Below are 17,511 nucleotides of genomic sequence, written 5' to 3'. Positions count from 1 at the left end.
CTTATTGGCATTTTAAAGAAAGTTTTGGGCATCACTGTGGTGTAAATTCATCTTCTATGCAGTAAAAATGGGAGGAGCAGTGCTTCACAACTTGGTAGTTCTCAAGATAACAAGTACATTCTAAGTAGAGATTGTCATTAATAAACATCTTTTCTACATCTATAGAAGCAACTATTTATGATCCCAGCAGCCAGTAGATTGATTGAATCAATCTTTCTTTCTGTCTTATACCTCTTCCCTTTCACAGGAGACAACAGGACACCATTCAGGCTTGCCGTATCTCTCTTTTATTTTTCCTTGTTTGCATTCCCAAACACAACTGCAGGCTTCTGCTTTAAATATGTTCCATCCAAGGAGCAATCTCTAAGGACACATCATTATCACCCTGTGTATTGGCAGTCAAGAAAATTCACACATCAAACAATCCTCCCAAAACCACGGCATTTTAATCATCTGCAGTCAAAGAGCCATGAAGAGGAGGGGGCACAGACATCCTGCCAAAAAACAGAAAAGTCATTCTGTGAGACTCTGCCTTGCCTGTTGCATCACTTGGGCGTCAAGGACCAAAAATGTGAATGAGACTAGGCATCAGAAGTTCAATTTGCATTCAGAAGGTAAATGCCTTGAATTGTTTGCATTCATAAGCGACAGTATTTTAGAAATCATAGAATCATAGAACTTTAAGAGTTGGGAGAGACCTTAAGGATCAGCTAATCCCAATCCCCTTGCCATGGGCAGGGACACCATCCACTAGACCAGGTTGCTCCAGGCCTTATTCAGTCTGGGCTGGGGCTTATCCACTGCCTCCCCGGGCAACCTGTTCCAGGGTCTCACCACCCTCATAGTAAAGAATTTTTTCCTATATCTAACTTAGATTTCCCCTCTTTCAGTTTGTACCCATTTCTTCATGTCCTATCATCCAAAGACCTAAAAACCAAGAAAAGTAGCCAGGATAAGAGCATGGGCACCGCATGGTGTTAAAAATAAACAGTCAGCTGGCTCAGAGAGCTGAGTGAACACAACAGTTTTGCAGTGAGACTTTGCACTAAAGGTACCTAGCCAATAAAAAGGCTCTGATGATTTTATTTGAACCATGACACAGACATCCCCAAGGAACACATTTCCAAAATGTGTTCTCTCTTTGCCAAGCAAAGAGAGAATTTGAGAGAAATTTGTATGAACTAGCAGAAGATTTAGGAAATAGCCATAGGAAATGAAAAATAAAGATGAAGGGGTACAGTGAAAATGAAGAAAGTTTGCGAGAATGAGAGCTGAAATCCTGCCCTTCCTGCAGGCCAGAGGACTTAGGTCATTGGCTCCAGCTGAGCCAAGCAGTTCTCTGAAGGAACACTGTTAGAAGTCCAAGCAAGAGTTGAGGTAAAATGGAAAGACTTAGTGTATTAAAAGCTCCAAGGAGAGCAAAAGCATTTTAAGACAGAGCACAGATCAGCCATGCAGAGGTTTTTAGGACTAAGAATATAAAAACTATTGCTGATTTCATCTCTATAATTTGTTGTCCTGCTGACATACTAGGGGGAGCTGAGAAAGAAGATCCTTGGAGCCTTTTGTTTTCCCAGGAGCTACACCCAACCAGTGTATGTTAGCATATTTCTATCTAGAATGAATCCTTGGGAAAGGCTGTAATTTGAATATTTTTGAGGAACAGGTCAGTGGTTGTATCAGTGGCAACAGCTTGGGAAACACCTTAACTGTGGGAAATGGAGCAGTTGTGCCTGTGTGGTGTCTGGCTGTGCACTGCTTTGTCACGTTTGGACAAGCAGTTGCCAAGAGGTGAACTGGAGGATTAGAATAAAGGTGAGACTGATGTATGTCACTGGGAGTAACACCACTGACACTGGTGAAGGACAGCAATATCACGAACAGCTGTGGCTAATGGACTTAACTTATGATGTTGAAGAGCACTTGCACATTTTTGTGTGGCCATCAACCTGCAGATGAAGGAGAGAAATTTCAGAAGAATTTTATAGTGAGCCATAAATGTGTTTCACAGATTTACGAACAACAACAAAAATCAAACAAAATTACTGGAAAGACTGGGTAATGTGACAGCCTTGAAAAGTTTCTCCTGAGAGCCTTTTGGACTTTTTCTTCTGACAAAAAGTATTATTTCTGCTGAATCTTTGCCCTTTACTTTGCTAAGCCAACTTTCCCAGAAAAGTGATGGGGATTTTTCTCTATTTTGCAACTCAAGGATTTTGAAAATGTCTTGAAACTGCTTTTCCTTTTCTTTTCTTTTTCCTCCCTGTTAGTGAAAAATCTAGGAAAATCTAACAATCTACTTGAACCATGTGGAGTGAGTAGGATAACGTCAGAAGAAAGAAGTTAATCATTCATCACATTCCTACCCTCCTAAAAAGAGTCAAAGCAAGCAAAAAGGTCAATAACTTACAACAAGATGCCAGTGACAAGTGTAAGCTCGAGCAACAGAAAGGCCTGATCAGAAAGAAATGCCTTGCTTGCTCCCCATGATTTTATCTGACTTCATGAAGTGGAGACAAAACAGGGCAAAGGCAGTAGCCAGATGTCCAGCTGCTCAGCCACACCCTTTTAATGAAAACTGCCACACATTACACACATAAGTCATCATCATGGCTGGGCTTCGCAAACGAAGATTTGGGAAGGGCTCTACCCACGTTTGTTGCAAGCATGTTGGTGGCTAAAAAGGCCAATATGAGACAGGCATGACCGGTTGCAAAAGGCACAGCAGAAAGACTCCTTAGATGGTGTATTCTGCAAGGCAAAATTCTTTCTGTGTTGCCTTTTCTCCTGAAGGGTGACCCTGCGTGCTTTCTCAAAGGCATCAGCAGCGTTATAGATGGTGTGTCTCCAGACCTCCCGATTGGAGGCCAGAGTAGACCAGTTATGGTGATCAATATGGCCAAGGCTGAGATGTTGTTTCAGGGAGTCCTTGTATCTTCTCTTTGGGGCTCCTCTCTTGTGGCAGCCAGTGGCAAGTTCACCATAAAGCAGGATCTTAGGGAGGCAGTGGTCCTTCATCCTTGAGACGTACCCTGCCCAACACAGCTGTCTTCTCAACAACACGGCCTCAATACTTGTGACTGCTGCTTGTTCTAGAACAGATGTATTGGTCACATAATCTGACCAGTGGATGTTAGGATTGTACGGAGACAGCGTTGATGGAAGCTTTCTAGGAGACGCAGGTGGTGGCGGTAGATGACCCGTGATTTGGATCCATATAAGAGAGTAGACAGCACTATAGCTCTGTAAACACTGATCTTGGTACTTTTCTTCAAGTGTTTATTTCACCAAACTCTTTTATGAAGCTTTCCGAAGGCACTATATGCCTGTTGTCTATCTCTCCGTCAATCTTACCATCCGAGGAGATGAGGTTACCTAGGTAATTAAACTGCTGGACTGATTCACCAACTGTGATATGGGGATGAAGGAAGACCTCCTGAGGTGCAGGTTGATAGAGAACTTCTGTCTTCTTTAAGCTGACTTCCAGCCCAAAGAGCTCAGCAGCGTCTGCAAAGCAGGATGTTAAACGTTGCAGGGCTGCTTCTGTGTGGGCCACAAGGGCGGTGTCATCAGCATAAAGCAGCTCCCAGACAAGATGGTTTAAGGTCTTAGTGTGGGCCTTCAGTTGCCTGAGGTTGAATAGGCTTCCATCAGTATGATATCGAATGTAGATACCATCTTCTTCATCGAGGTCTGCCATGGCCCTTTGGAGCATCATGCTGAAAAAGATTGTGAATAGGGTTGGTGCAAGAATGCAGCCTTGTTTCACACCACCGTTAATTTGAAAGGGCTCAGAAAGTGCATTGTCATATCTGACTTGGCCGTGCTGATCCTCATGGAGTGAGATGATCATTTTAAGGAACTTGGGGGGACATCCTAAATGTTCCAAAATCTGCCATAGACCTTTTCTACTCACAGTATCAAAAGCCTTGGCGAGGTTGACAAAGGTAGCACAGAGACCTTTATTCTGTTCCCTGCACTTCTCTTGCAGTTGTCTGAGAACAAATACCATGTCTGTGATACTCCTGTTGGCTCTGAAACTACACTGACTTTCAGGTAGAATTCCTTCTGCTATAGTGGGTATTGGTCTGTTCAAGAGTATTCTTGCCAGGATTTTGCCAGCAATGGAGAGCAGAGTAATAGCACGGTAATTTGAGCAATCTGATTTAATTCCTTTCTTCTTATACAAAGTGATGATGACTGCATCTCGAAGGTCTGATGGCGGTTCACCTAGTTCCCAACAGCGCACCACAAACTCATGAAATTTGGCATGGAGTGCAAGGCCCCCATATTTCCAGACTTTGGTTGGAATTCCATCAACTCAAGCTGCCTTACCGATTTTCACCTGCTGTATGGCCTTGAGGGTTTCTCCTAAAGTGGGGGCAGTATCCAATTCGTATTTCACCGGTTGTTGTGTGATGGACTGAATTGCTGAGTCTTGGACTACACGATTGGTACTGAAAAGAGTCTGAAAGTGTTCAGACCATCGATTCAGAATGGAGGTTTTATCTGTTAGAAGGGTTTGACCATCAGCACTGAGTAGAGGGCTTTGGACCTGGTATGTAGGCCCATATGCTGTTTTCAGGGCCTCATAGAATCCTTTGTGATCACCCGTATCTGCACATAATTGAGTTTTTTCAGCTAGACTGATCCACCACTTGTTCTGGATGTCACAGAGTTTCTGTTGGAGCTTGCTGCATGCAAGACAAAAGGCTGTTTTTCTTGCATGATAGGATGGCAGTGCAAAGTGTGCTTGATGGACGGTTCTCTTCTTCCTCAACAGTTCCTGCATCTCTTGATTGTTTTCATCAAACCAGTCCTGGTTCTTCCTGAAGGAGAACCCTAAGGATTCTTCAGAGGATTGCAGGATACTGTTTTTAATATGGTGCCAAATTGTTTCAGGAGAGTAATCTGTAGGATCTGTGGAATGGTTTTCGAGCCTGGTTTGAAGGTTTGCCTGGAATCTGTCTCTCACTGTGGCTGATTGGAGATTGTTAACTTGGAGTCTTCTCCTTAGGATACTGCCCCTTTTAGGTTTGAATTTGAGATTGAAGTTGAGTTTGCAGCGCACAAGCCGATGGTCTGTTTGGCATTCTGCACTGGGGATCATGCGGGTGTGATGGACATCATGGACATCTCTCCTTCACACCAAGACATAATCGATGAGGTGCCAATGCTTAGATCTGGGGTGCATCCAGGTTGTCTTCAGACTATTTTTCTGCTGAAAGATAGTATTAGTGATGGTGAGCTGTTGCTCCGCACAGAATTCTAGCAGAAGGTGACCATTATCGTTGCAGTTTCCAACACCATGCTTGCCTAATACTCCTTTCCAGGTTTCAAAATTCTTACCTACTCTGGCGTTGAAATCACCAAGGATAATGATCTTATCATCTGCAGGCACTTTTTGGGTAAGGCGGTGCAGGTCAGAGTAAAATTTATCTTTTTCAGCAGGGTCAGCTTGGAGAGTTGGGGCATATATACTAAAGAGGACAACGTATTGCTTGTTGTTTAGCGGAAGGCATAGGGAGATAATGCGGTCAGAGTGACTTGTCGGCAGATTTTCAAGTTTAGGAACAATAGAGTTTTTGATCATGAAGCCGACTCCCAAGAAATGTTTTTCAGTTCTGGGCTTACCTGACCAAAAGAGGGTGTAACCAGCACCATGTTCTCTGAGGCTGCCTTCCTCGTGAAGGCGAACTTCACTGAGAGCCGCAATGTCGATGTTGAGACGAGCCAGTTCATGGGCAATTAGGGCAGAATGTCGCTCAGCACATCCGCTATCCGCAGAATCGAGCATGGTTCTGATGTTCCAAAATGCTAGAGTTAATTTAGGCACACCTTTGGAGGCAGGTGCATGCCTTTGTCTTTTATCTTTGTGCGACCGCATTGGAAGAAGATACCCGTTGGCCTGCGGTTAACCAACCGGGTGAAATGTGGAGATGAGCTTTGTTTAGGCCACCTTTTCTAGGCCCCTCTCCGAGTGGAGCAAGCAGTGCTGTCCTTGGAAAGGCTACTTGGTCGTTCAGAGTGCTGCCCCAAGAGACTGTCATCTCTGGTCAGTCTCAAATGACCAATATCCTGAACCACCTGTGTGCAGGGTTGGGGCTGCGGCTTCCAGTGCACCTTTCACCTCCTGTTTCGACCCTCACCCGTCGCTACAGGACTTTTTGCATGTGGGTAAAGCCTTCAAGCCTGCACAATGGATTTTTAGGTGAGATGCAGTATGTGCGGAACTGGACCCACCCTTTGATCCTGAGGTTCATCTGCCAGGACCGAGCGAACTTGGACGGTGGCAGCGAGGTCCTCAGGATGTAGGTTTGATTAGAGTGACCTTCTCTTAGATGGATGGCCTTACGGGGTTAAGCGAGCTCCATCTACCCAGGTTTGGGATGAGAGTTGTCCTTCTCCTAGGATGACTGCCAGAAGGCTAATGAGCTCATCCTGCCCAAGAATGTATTAAATCTGGTCCTATGGTTTTGACCTGTCTGGCATGGGCAACCCTACCGAAAGCGTGTACCATAGCCAGCATAGCTCGCAACAACATAGGGGTACACAGGCTACGTTCCTATTAGAACGGTTTGGACAAGTCTTTCATTTCCTACTTTAGTATCACCTATCTATATACAATCTCAAGGAGATACCCAGGAACAACCCTTTGTCCTGCCCACCTTTTCAGGATGTAACAGAGCAAAGCAAATATATCCAGAACATGCCAAACCTGGGCAGTAGCCGCAGGTGAACCAAAAACAAACGGACAAACAAACCAACCATTCTGGCCTCCGTACCAATCCAAGGCTGGGGTGCCTTTCAAGGCCCCAGCCTGGCCAGGACCCCCATCCCTCTGAAAGAACCCACTATCCACCCTGACCTTATCCTTCCCCCACTGTGTTACCACGTATCTTCAGGCCCACTGCTCACCTGCGACATTTCATAGAGGATTGTCCTGCTCTCCCTCCTGCCAGTCAGAGGACCCCCTCGGCCTGCTCGACACCCTTCCCCTCTCCTTCCCCCCCCCCCCTCCTCCCCCCTCAAACCTGGAACGGCAAACCTCTGTGTACTCCAAAGCTTCCCTCTCCTCTTCCACAGGCGTGCAGTACCTGCCGGCAAGGTTCCTCCTCTCTCTCCTTTCTCCTGCCGTGGCCGTGCCTGGGGGCCGAACCGCGCGTGCAGAGCGCACACGGTGCCCTGGACAGGCCTGGGGCTCTGCGTGTGCAGCATGGGGCTTCCAGGCAAGCCCGACACACACAAGTAGTAAACAGACAAAACCAGTTATGATATTTCATTTATTATGTTTATCCTGAAGTGTGGAGTATTTCTAGTATACCAAGGTCCAAAGAAAATGATATGGCTGGAACTAAGCATGAGAGCAAACTAAAACCAAGAAAAGCAAAAAACTGAAACACCCACTTATTATTCAGTGAATATTTCTTAAAAAGTTGTCACATCATACTGAATTCCTGGTCATAGTCTTCAAAGAAGTATGCTTATACAAACATCCTGGGAACTAAAATCCTCATGGAAAATTAAGGATTTAATAGACACATTAGACCCATTATGACCTCCCTGATGTTTCCTCTCTGCTGGATAAGGTTCCATCCAGTACCACCCAGGATGCAACTGCACATTTATCTATTCAGTTAATCTAATTAAACAGAGGTAAAAGCAGTCCTGCAGAGCCTGCATTTAGTCTGTATTCACATACAGCTCAAAAGGCTTTCCTCATGCCTTCTGGCCATTTGAGGTTACAAGCCTTCAAGCAGCAGAGCTGATCTCACAGGTTGATGGGAAGGGCTTGCTGCACCTCTCTGATTCTAGCCCAGAGCTCTGACACTCTTTGGATCCTTCTATAAGTTGATTAAACCAACCTGAGGGGCTTCAGGGGTTTTTTTAATTGTTGAATTTAGTTGCTTGGGGAGAAGTTGGCACAGGATAATAGGAGAGATAGCACAGTGCTTTTTGAGCCAGTGAGCTGTTGGTTTGCCTTATCCCTCTTCACAGTAGGCTACCATTAGCCTCCTGATCAGACGAAGGATATTGTCTCTCTACATAGACTTGAGAGGAGAGATGACAGTGATCAACATGCTGTATAAGACACTGCTAAGATAAATGCTGATTTGAAACCCTCAGTTCAAGCGCAAACTACTGGGAAGATGCTCCTCAGAAAAACATATCCTTAACACACAAAAATTCTGTGATATGCAAGAGGTCAAGCTACACAAGCTCATAGTCCCTTCTAGCACCTTCTGGCCTTTTAAAAATGGAAAAAATTAGGATAAATAAGTAAATAACTTGCAATCACCCCATTGCCCTATTGCTGGGATTCAGGATTTTTTTAACAAAAATTTAAAGTGCCCCTCCTCTTCCTACCAAGTCTTTTAGACCTGAAAGCACAAAAAAATTGATCCAGAATTAGGGTCTTCTAGGAAAAAAAAAAAAAAACAAACAAAAAAACCAAAAAAAACCCCTTTACTGACTTAGATGAAAAAAACTGGCAAGTAACTTAAACTATGTTTCAGTCTTAAGTTGCTGTACTAGCACTGTTTCTTTCTACCCCTCCATCCTAAACAGCTATTGGAAACCTTTCGAGTTTAGATATTGCATCAACAGTGGGTAAATAGAGCAGTTCTTTGGTTCTGGCTGGGGATCAGGATAAAGTTAGGTTTATAAAATCACAAAAACTTACAGAATTTAGAAAATTATACAGTGGCAACTGTATAACCACTGACAGGGGCTGACTGCATGCAAAGGCAACTGTACTGTAAGAGTCTAGACATTTATTTTCTTTGTCTTTGGCATAGTCATTCTTCAGCTTTTTATGTATCACCATTTCTACGGGAGACTATTTCAGAACAAATGCTCTGGTCTGGAGCTGATCATGTGACTGAGGTTGCTTCATTCAGGACTTAGCTGATAAATACTTTCTACTGTAAGGGGTGATGTGAAATCTGACTTCGAATTGTCTTCTACCCAGACACATACCATGAAATGAATTCTACACTGTTAAGCTGTTGCCTTGATTTTTCTCTGGGTGGTACTTCTTTGGCTATTTTCTAGGGTCCAAATCTAAATGTGCTATTCACAGTGTCAATAAAAACTTCCACTGTGGCTAGGAAAGAAGTCACTTGCATCCCTTGCCTCTGCTGACCCAACAGGTAAGCACGGTGCTGATGTTGCACTTTGGACTTCCTATGGGCCTTGTGATTTCAGTTTTACTTTTTCCTTTTTCAGTTCATTTTTTTTAACTGTTTGGGATACTCCAATCCCTCCCAACCCCAAATTCCTCTAGAAGCCAAGATGACCATACACTCAGTAGGTATGTATGAGCCTCCAGATATTTTCAACCAAAGTCATAGCACAGAGTTAAGTCTTGAAGGCAGAACAGTGTGACACTGTGAAAGGACAGGATCATGAGGGCAGTTTAAAATAGTTTGTTTCTCCCAAGAGTGGTTCTTCCTTGAGGCCAGCTGCAGCTTCAACCTGAAAAAGACATGTGAGTAGATCTCTTTCAATTTGGACTCTTTGTGTGCATACTCCATGTTTGTTTGCTGCTCCTCTCTCTCCCAGACTCTACATTTCCCTATACTTTTCCTGGATCTTCCCTTTTCCTCCATTCATTGTTTTCTTATACGCTTATGCTGCGGCAATGAGAGTGCCTGTATGCTCGGAGATACGACGCATCTGCATTCCAAGCCAGTACCTGTCCTCCCTCTCCCCAGAAGGGACCTGTGCTGTGTCTCTCAGGTGAACCCATGGGGACTCCAGCAAGGACAAAGACTGCAGGGTCTGCTGTATGGACCTAAGGTCCTTGCTGGCCAAAATGTTTGCTGATCGCAGAAGGAAGTGGCTTCCATATGAATCGTTGTGACTCTTTTGTTCTTGAGTAATTTTCCATAGGGGCAAGGGTTGGTAGTCTGGCTGTGCTCAAGTAAAGTGTTATATTTACCTGTTTAATCAAATGGACATAACTAAAAAAAATTCCAGTGGAAACGAGGTTGAGATACAGTGCCTTAAATTGCTTGCTGTATTATACATAATTTCCTTATTCTGGATTACATCAGATCTTTCCCACATACAATTAAAGAACCTGATACAGCACCACTAAAATTCTGCTGAATACTGAACTCACCCGGGATCAGTCATGTGAGCTATACCCAGGCCTCTCCCAGCTTTTGTGTACATGGCATTTCACACTGGTCTAACTACAAAATGTTCAAGCTGCAATACGATGTATTTCCCATACTGGTTGGGGAAAAACCATCTTACTCTACAGTATTCTTGGCTCAAACCCAGAAAGGATTTTGAGAAATCACACTGTAAACCATGACATACAGGCTAGCTTTCAGCAAAGAGCAGGGCTACAGCAAGGCGAAGGACTTTGGAGAGGCAGGGAATGTTAAGCCACAGGTAGCTCCTCATCACTGGAAGCCGGCAGTGACTGATAACTGCCTAAAACCTAGACAGAGCAAAGACTTGAGGTGGACAGAGGACATAGTGCCTGGAGTTTTCAATCATGATTACACAGAGGCACCAAGCACGAAACAGTGTGGGGCTCATGACGTGTGTCCTAGTTAGAACAGCTGGGACCAGTTCATCACTGAATGGGTGTAACCCAAAACTGTGTATTCTATAGCCTTCCATGCCGTTTCCCAGAAACTGGTATCAACAGACTATTTACACCTTCTGCCCAGGGTAGCCTGACTCCTCAGGCTATAAACTGAGTGTTAAGAGGCCTGCGAGACAGGAGGGTGCCTCCCTGTCCTCACACTCTTTTGTGGAACTCCCTGCCCTGAGGGAAGTACTGGGCATTCCTGCCTGAACTGGAGAATATATAATCTTGGAGTCTTGGAACTTTTTTAACCGCTCATGGGATCCAGAGGAAGACTGCAGATCACCACTCTCAACCAGACTGCAACCACCACTTTTCAACCAGACTGCAACCACCACTCTCGACTGGACTGCAATCACCACTCTTGACCAGACTGCAACAGCACTCTCACCAACAGGTTTTCCCCTCTCCTTTTCCTTTGGACTCAGGGGGCCCAACGAACAACACTCTGTTCATGCCCCAGGGTGCTGGGTTATACATTTGGTTTTTGTGGGTTAAAACCAATTGTTTGTCTGTATAATTGTACTTATTGTATTATTTTATTAAATTGCTATTCTGATTTATAATCTCTCTTTTGAGTTGAGTTCATGTCCTCTGCTGGTTTACCTTTAAACCAGCACAACGTGAAACTTCTGCCTGCTTACATTTCTGTCCTGTGACCAAGCATGGGAAGGCTGAACACACTCCCCTCCCACTGAGCTGCCCAGCTGCTAAAAGCATGGTCCTGTAAGCCTCCCAAGAGTGGGACAGGCAGCAGGGCCTTGAACACCCCAATTTTCCTGAAAATCAGCAATGCTAACACAGGGAAAAGGGAGATACTTTTTTTTTCCATGTGCCATCTGTTTCACAACAATGAGAACCCTTGTGATATTAAGGAACTGGTTTTGTGACTCCTGATGATGTGTTGGTGTCTAGCAGTGCTCTGCTCATCCCTCCCAGGGTTTGATCTTAATTTCTGACACCCTACTAACTTCTTGCTCCCACAGGAAGATGAATGCCTATGATTCGGAGCATGAAAGAGTCCAGGGATCCCTAGAGGAGTCTATGGCCTGTAACACAGACCGCATGGAACCCCAGTATGGGGAAGGATAAGATAGGGTGTAGACTGAGCCCTGGTGTGCAGAAAATGTGCTGTGGAAGATTTGGGGAGCCTCCTGCCAGCAGACAGCAGTATAAGTAAAAAGAATGGCTGCACACGGAGGCGGGGAGGAGGAGGCACCACAGCCCTGGCAGGGAGGCAGAATGCACATAACAGCTCTGCCTTAGAAGGGACTGAAGAAGTGAGACTGCCTATGCAGAGCAGGTAGAGATGAGAGATACTTAGGGATGCCAGGGCTGGAAGAAGTTTACCTGAAGACATCTGGGAAAGGAAAGGACTGACTGGGACTCGTACAGATCCTATGAGAACATAGGCTGGGAAATACCAGGAGTTCTTGCATTACAGAGATGGGAGCAAAGCATGGCAAGGTGGAATGATACCCACCTGGAGGCAAAGGCCCCCAAATCTGGCCAACGGTCTCTGGCTGAGTGGCCACAGAACAGCAGGAGATGAGTAAAACTGTTCTTGGAGATCTGGACCCCAGCTGCCTCTCAATCATTATCTCAATCGCTTGGAAAATTATCACTGTGTGAGAGGAGAGCTGAAGCAGCAGTAATATGCACTGCCTTTTCCTCATTAAAGCTCAAATGACAATGTGAAACTTCTCCCCATCTTAGCTTAAGACTGTGGTCCGGTTGCTCTGGGTTTATTTTGCCAAATATTAAAGCATGCAGTTAAATTTTGTGGACAGGATTCAGTCCCTGGGCCTCTGATGAGACTACATCATGGGCTTAAATTTTAATTTGTGCTGAAGTGCTTTGTTGTAGAGGAAGGGGATCTCCTGTGTACCAGAAGTTAAGCATTGAACAACTTGACTGAGCCAGGGCTAACTCCAGAGCAAGTCAGTGAAATCAGCATCTTCAGGGTCAGTAAAAAAGAGAGAAGGGAGAGAAGCACCAGGCCCAGTCTTTTAATGGATCTTTTCCTTTTGGCTGAATCCATTACTGCCAGCAAAATTTATGATACTTTAAAAAAACAAAGCCACACAAGTGTCAGTATTATTTAAGGGATAGCAAAATCCAGGACAGACCACCATTAAGCAACATCCTCTCTTGAAAGGCACTGCATAAGAAGGTAATCTGTGATATTGATCCTTGTTTTCTTCTTCCATCACTCCAAAATTGCTGTAAATGCTCACATTGAAAGTTCTGTTCCATGATGTCAGGGAAAGGAGAATTAGGACTGATCTTTACAGTCATGTACTTTGAGCAATTCATGATGTTAATCACATAAGCATCAAGACATACATGTTTTATTTATAAATAAGCAAAGTCTTTTCCAACCCACTTCCTAGTAAAAAAGCAGCATTCAAACCACAGAAATCCTTTGTGTCACATGTAGCGCTCATTATTCTGGGAAACTGTGAGTGATGCCTATTCTATACTGAATGCTTTGTTTCAAGCTTGCAGAGGTCATTCTGGGATGCTTCCCCACAAGGTTACTGTGTCTGTGTTTAACAAGCACTTAAACCTCAGTGCATGTACTTGTAAAAAAAAAAGAGAATATGTAGAAGCATATTAAGTCCTATGGAAAATTGCAGCCTGGCCCAATGCTGCAATTGTCAGCAGGAAACTTCTGGAAGTCTGAAATAATAAGAGGAATAATACAAATCTAAGTATGATTTAGGAATGTACGCATTTTTTCATTCCAATATTAAGCACCTGTAAATAGTTTAATTTCAAAGATTTTTTTTTTTTGCAGGTTCCAGAAATATAATTATATACAGCAGAATTGCTGACAAACGGTAGTCAAATACTGTTTGCTTTGATATGGTGCAAAATTCTGCCTATTTACATAAATTGCAATGTTATTATTGGGAAAGCCAAGACAACCTCCTTGAGAAAATGTCAGTTAACATCTATTGTGACATTAAATTTATTCCCCTTAAGAACAAGAAGAAATATAGCAGTATTTTCTAGAGGCTGAGTTTTATACAGACCCACTATGTGAAACACCCACAGCACCACAATCCACGAAAATTTCTGATCTTCATTTTAGCATTCACTTTGGCCAGAAAGTCATTGAGCCCTTCTTATGTCCTTCTGCTCTGCCTTCAGACAATATGTTCAGTATGATGCAGTTCCATATCCTTTCCTCTTTTGTGGGTGTCTAGAAATTTCACCGTACAATTTGCTGCATACCCTGTTATCAGGTTCAGAAGCAAACATCAGACAACTGTGTGTGACAATTGCCATGCCTGCAGCCTTTTATTGACTCATTTTAACCGCAGCAATTGCATCATTTGTAAAGACCAGTTACTTTTTCCTCCTCTTAGAATTCTCATTAGAAGCTCAGTGATATAGAGTCCATCATCTCCTCTTTCATAATTTCTAGATATGCAGTAATACTGTATTTATAATGTATTGCACAGAGAAATCACAAGACTGTTTCTAAATTGACAATGGAAGCATTTGTCAAATAATAGCAGTGTGCTGCTAGCATTAACTTTCAGTAGATGTGGTTGCACCCTTCTCTAAGTGGAATTGAGGGATGCTTGCAGCTGTACCCTCAGAAAATTCAGCAGTGAGTGATGCAGCTTTAGACTATCCTGATTCTCACCTCAATTACTTGAATAAAATTATGTCTGATTTAAATAATTTGAGATTATCTGATTCCTGAAGACCACATCATGGAATAATTGACAGCAGACTAATTTCAGTAATTTATTTATTTTTCCCTAATCAAATAGCCTTGCATACAGTACTGCAAGGGTAACATACAAAGAAGAGTGCTCTTTGCCTACTTGATAAATCCAATTTTGTCAATATTTGGATTCAGATTCCACCATCCCTGCTTCCTACTGCTATTGCTCATATTTGAGGTAGACAGGACCATTTGAGGAAAAAAAACTTGCAGGAAGAATAGTCAAAAAAGCAAATTTTACCGAATTCTCTCAGGTAACATAAAGGTAGGCTGAAAGTGAGAGCACCTGCTTCATTAATGTTGTCCAGTTAAGGACATTTTCAATGTAAACTTGTTAATATACAAAGCAGGGAGTGATAAAGACAAAGATACAAACCTGACAGATGAGGGATAATGGAGAAAATGCTAAAACCTCAAAGGCTCCAGCCCTTAATTTATGGGCCATCGAGAAACTGGGCACAGCTATGGAGAGAGTCAACCTGGAATTTGCAATGTATAACAATGGGAAAACAAGAGGAACATGAGAGTTTGAGACAGTCCTGTGGGACTATGCAAAATTTATTAAGGAATGTTTATGGATTGGGTATGGGGGCAGAAGGCAGATTCTAAGATTCTAGAAAGGGATTCTAATGGACTGGTCACATGTAGAACAGGGCTCCCAGTGTGCTTGTCTGATCCCTGCTCCCGATCCTCACAGTCTCTCCCATCTTTGAATCACTCCTTCCCTATCTCTCTCTGTATAATCTCACTCTCTATCCCGTGTGTGGGAAGGCTGCAAAAATTAGGTGCCAACTACAGAGCAGACTGGCAAGAGTGGGTTTGGTCACAGCTACTGGAGCCAGAGCTGGAGTGTGGGTGCTGCCCCAGGTGGTGTAAATCCCGAGGGAGAGAGGGTGCCAGTGTCAGCTGCTGTGTGTGTGCACCCTTGTGAACCTAGCGAATTTTGTGTCTGTGTATCTGTTTTTATGTGTGGTTGAATTTTCACTGCTAGTACTGCAAGGCCAGGTTTGATGGGGCTTTCAGCAGCCTGATTTAGTGGAAGGTTCCCTGCCTATGGTAGGGGGGTTGGAACTAGATGATCCTTAATGTTGCTTCCAACCCAAATCATTCTATGACTCTATGATGCTGACTCCTGCACTGGAGCTACAGTTGGGGTGTCACTAGGGGACCAGTCCAGAACATTAACTCCAGCAAACCAATCACCTCAACATCTTGCCAACACATCCAAGCTCTTTGAGCCCAGTTTCATTCTATCTTCCACTACTTCATTGCTGTGACTTTTGCTTTTCCACTGAGGTTCATGCACTGATTGTTCCTTTCTGTAGTACAGCAACAGATGGTCACATTTCTTCTTCTCTTGCTGGCATGTCTCTGTGAAGTAAAAAGTACTGAACGTTTTCCAGCACATTTCTCTGGGATTTAATGTCTACCACTGCAGAAATTAGTATAGGACACTGCTAGAAAGTCTTGTGCTTTCCAAAAAGCATTCTGCAAGGATAGAGTATTGGGTAAGAAGCTGCAGTAAACTTCTGTGGAAAGTGTTCCGTTTTCTCCTCAATGAACTTTACAGTTGCTGTGTATTTTGGAGCATGACTAAAACCTATATTACAAAGAGAGATTGATGACATATAGTTTATCACATTTAGCTATACATCTTTTTGTCGCTATAATAGAGATTTTTGTTACTCAGTCAAAAAATCTACACTCACTTTTCATATGATGGCATATTGACCATCTTTCTGCTAAAACTTTTTATTTTTTACTGACTGAGTTTTTACACTGACAGTGGAAAAATGATGTGTTGAGCTGATTTAACTGTGTCAGCTATTACCAAAATGAAATCTATGGTGCAGAAAGAGTGTTTGCTAACCTAATGCATACCCAATGCTTGCGAATTAACTTTCCCTTTAATGGCATCCAAGGATACATCTTCAAATTTGGGTGCACTTCAGTTACAGCATTAATATTCTTATTTTCTCTGAAGAATTGCAGGCATGCTCCTCCAAGAAAATGCTTACGATCTCAGAGGAAAATCTTTGAGATTATAATGGAGAGGAGGACTGATTTCAAAAGGATTTTGTACAGAGGTAGGAAATAACCATTACCCATCCTTTCCAAAATTCTGTGTATGTTTATTGTTAACTAATTCTGTATATGTTTAGTGTACAATTGTTTTCCTACAGTGTAAAGATGAATAAAATTCCCAGTGAAGTCAGTCAATAAGACCAGAGTGTCAAATCCAAAGAAGTAAAAGTAAATATTATTTCTTCATGTCCAGGTCATAATATTTTACTTTTAAGATAAGCTGCTTAGGACCTTCATTCTTATTCATAAAATTCCCCAAGGAAAATCCTTTCAAGTACACTTTCAGCTATTTAATTCAGAGGGAGACGTCATGCATGAGCTGACGCACATTTGCCTTGCTGATTTCCTGCAAGTCTCTCAGTTCCTTCAGGGGTCATTCAAGTTACAGCATATTAATCACACAGATAATAAGGAATAATATTCTATCTGAATATACCTATCTCTATCAGAATGCAAATCTGTCTGAAATGTAGTATTTATCACAAATTCCAAGAACTCAATTGAGTGTTTTCTACCCAGCAAGGCATTCAAGTATACATGCAGTGAATTTTTGCTAAACTATGTTTCTCTGTGATTAACTGCTCAACAAAGGCCTGAAAGTTCTTCCCTGAAAAGGCTGAGGTACCAGAGTTCGGGTGTCAGATCTGACTGTCTCTAAACAGGTGCCTGTCATCACTTCTACTTTTTCTGGCTTTTAAACCAAACTCTTAGAGTGCTACCAGCGCACTACAGCATGTTGAGGTTGGAAGGAGTCCAGTAGCAATTTAGCTTTAAGCCTAACAAAGGCAGGAAGCAGGGAACATAGGCACCATATATTCCTAAGCCTGATGAAGCATTCTTCCATAGATGTGCTGCTAAACAGCACAGGAGTATGGTAATACATTAATATGTGACCTTTATGGAGAAAGTTAATGCTACTTGTAACAGGAGCTAAATCCCTTCCTTTTAAATTATAAACCACTAAGATGAATTTGGCCAGTTATTTTTGTAAATATGTTTCCAGGCTGCATTTGTGTTCTGCATCCCATCACTGAATTATTCCCCCTTTGCCTTTCTGGCATGTAAATGGAATCTGTTT

This window comes from Manacus candei, unplaced genomic scaffold, assembly GCF_025592945.1.
Source record: "Manacus candei isolate 608988 ecotype Guabito, Panama unplaced genomic scaffold, ASM2559294v1 h1tg000061l, whole genome shotgun sequence".
Taxonomy (NCBI): domain Eukaryota; kingdom Metazoa; phylum Chordata; class Aves; order Passeriformes; family Pipridae; genus Manacus; species Manacus candei.
The sequence above is the reverse complement of the archived record's forward strand: the minus strand, read 5'-3'. Positions refer to the sequence as shown.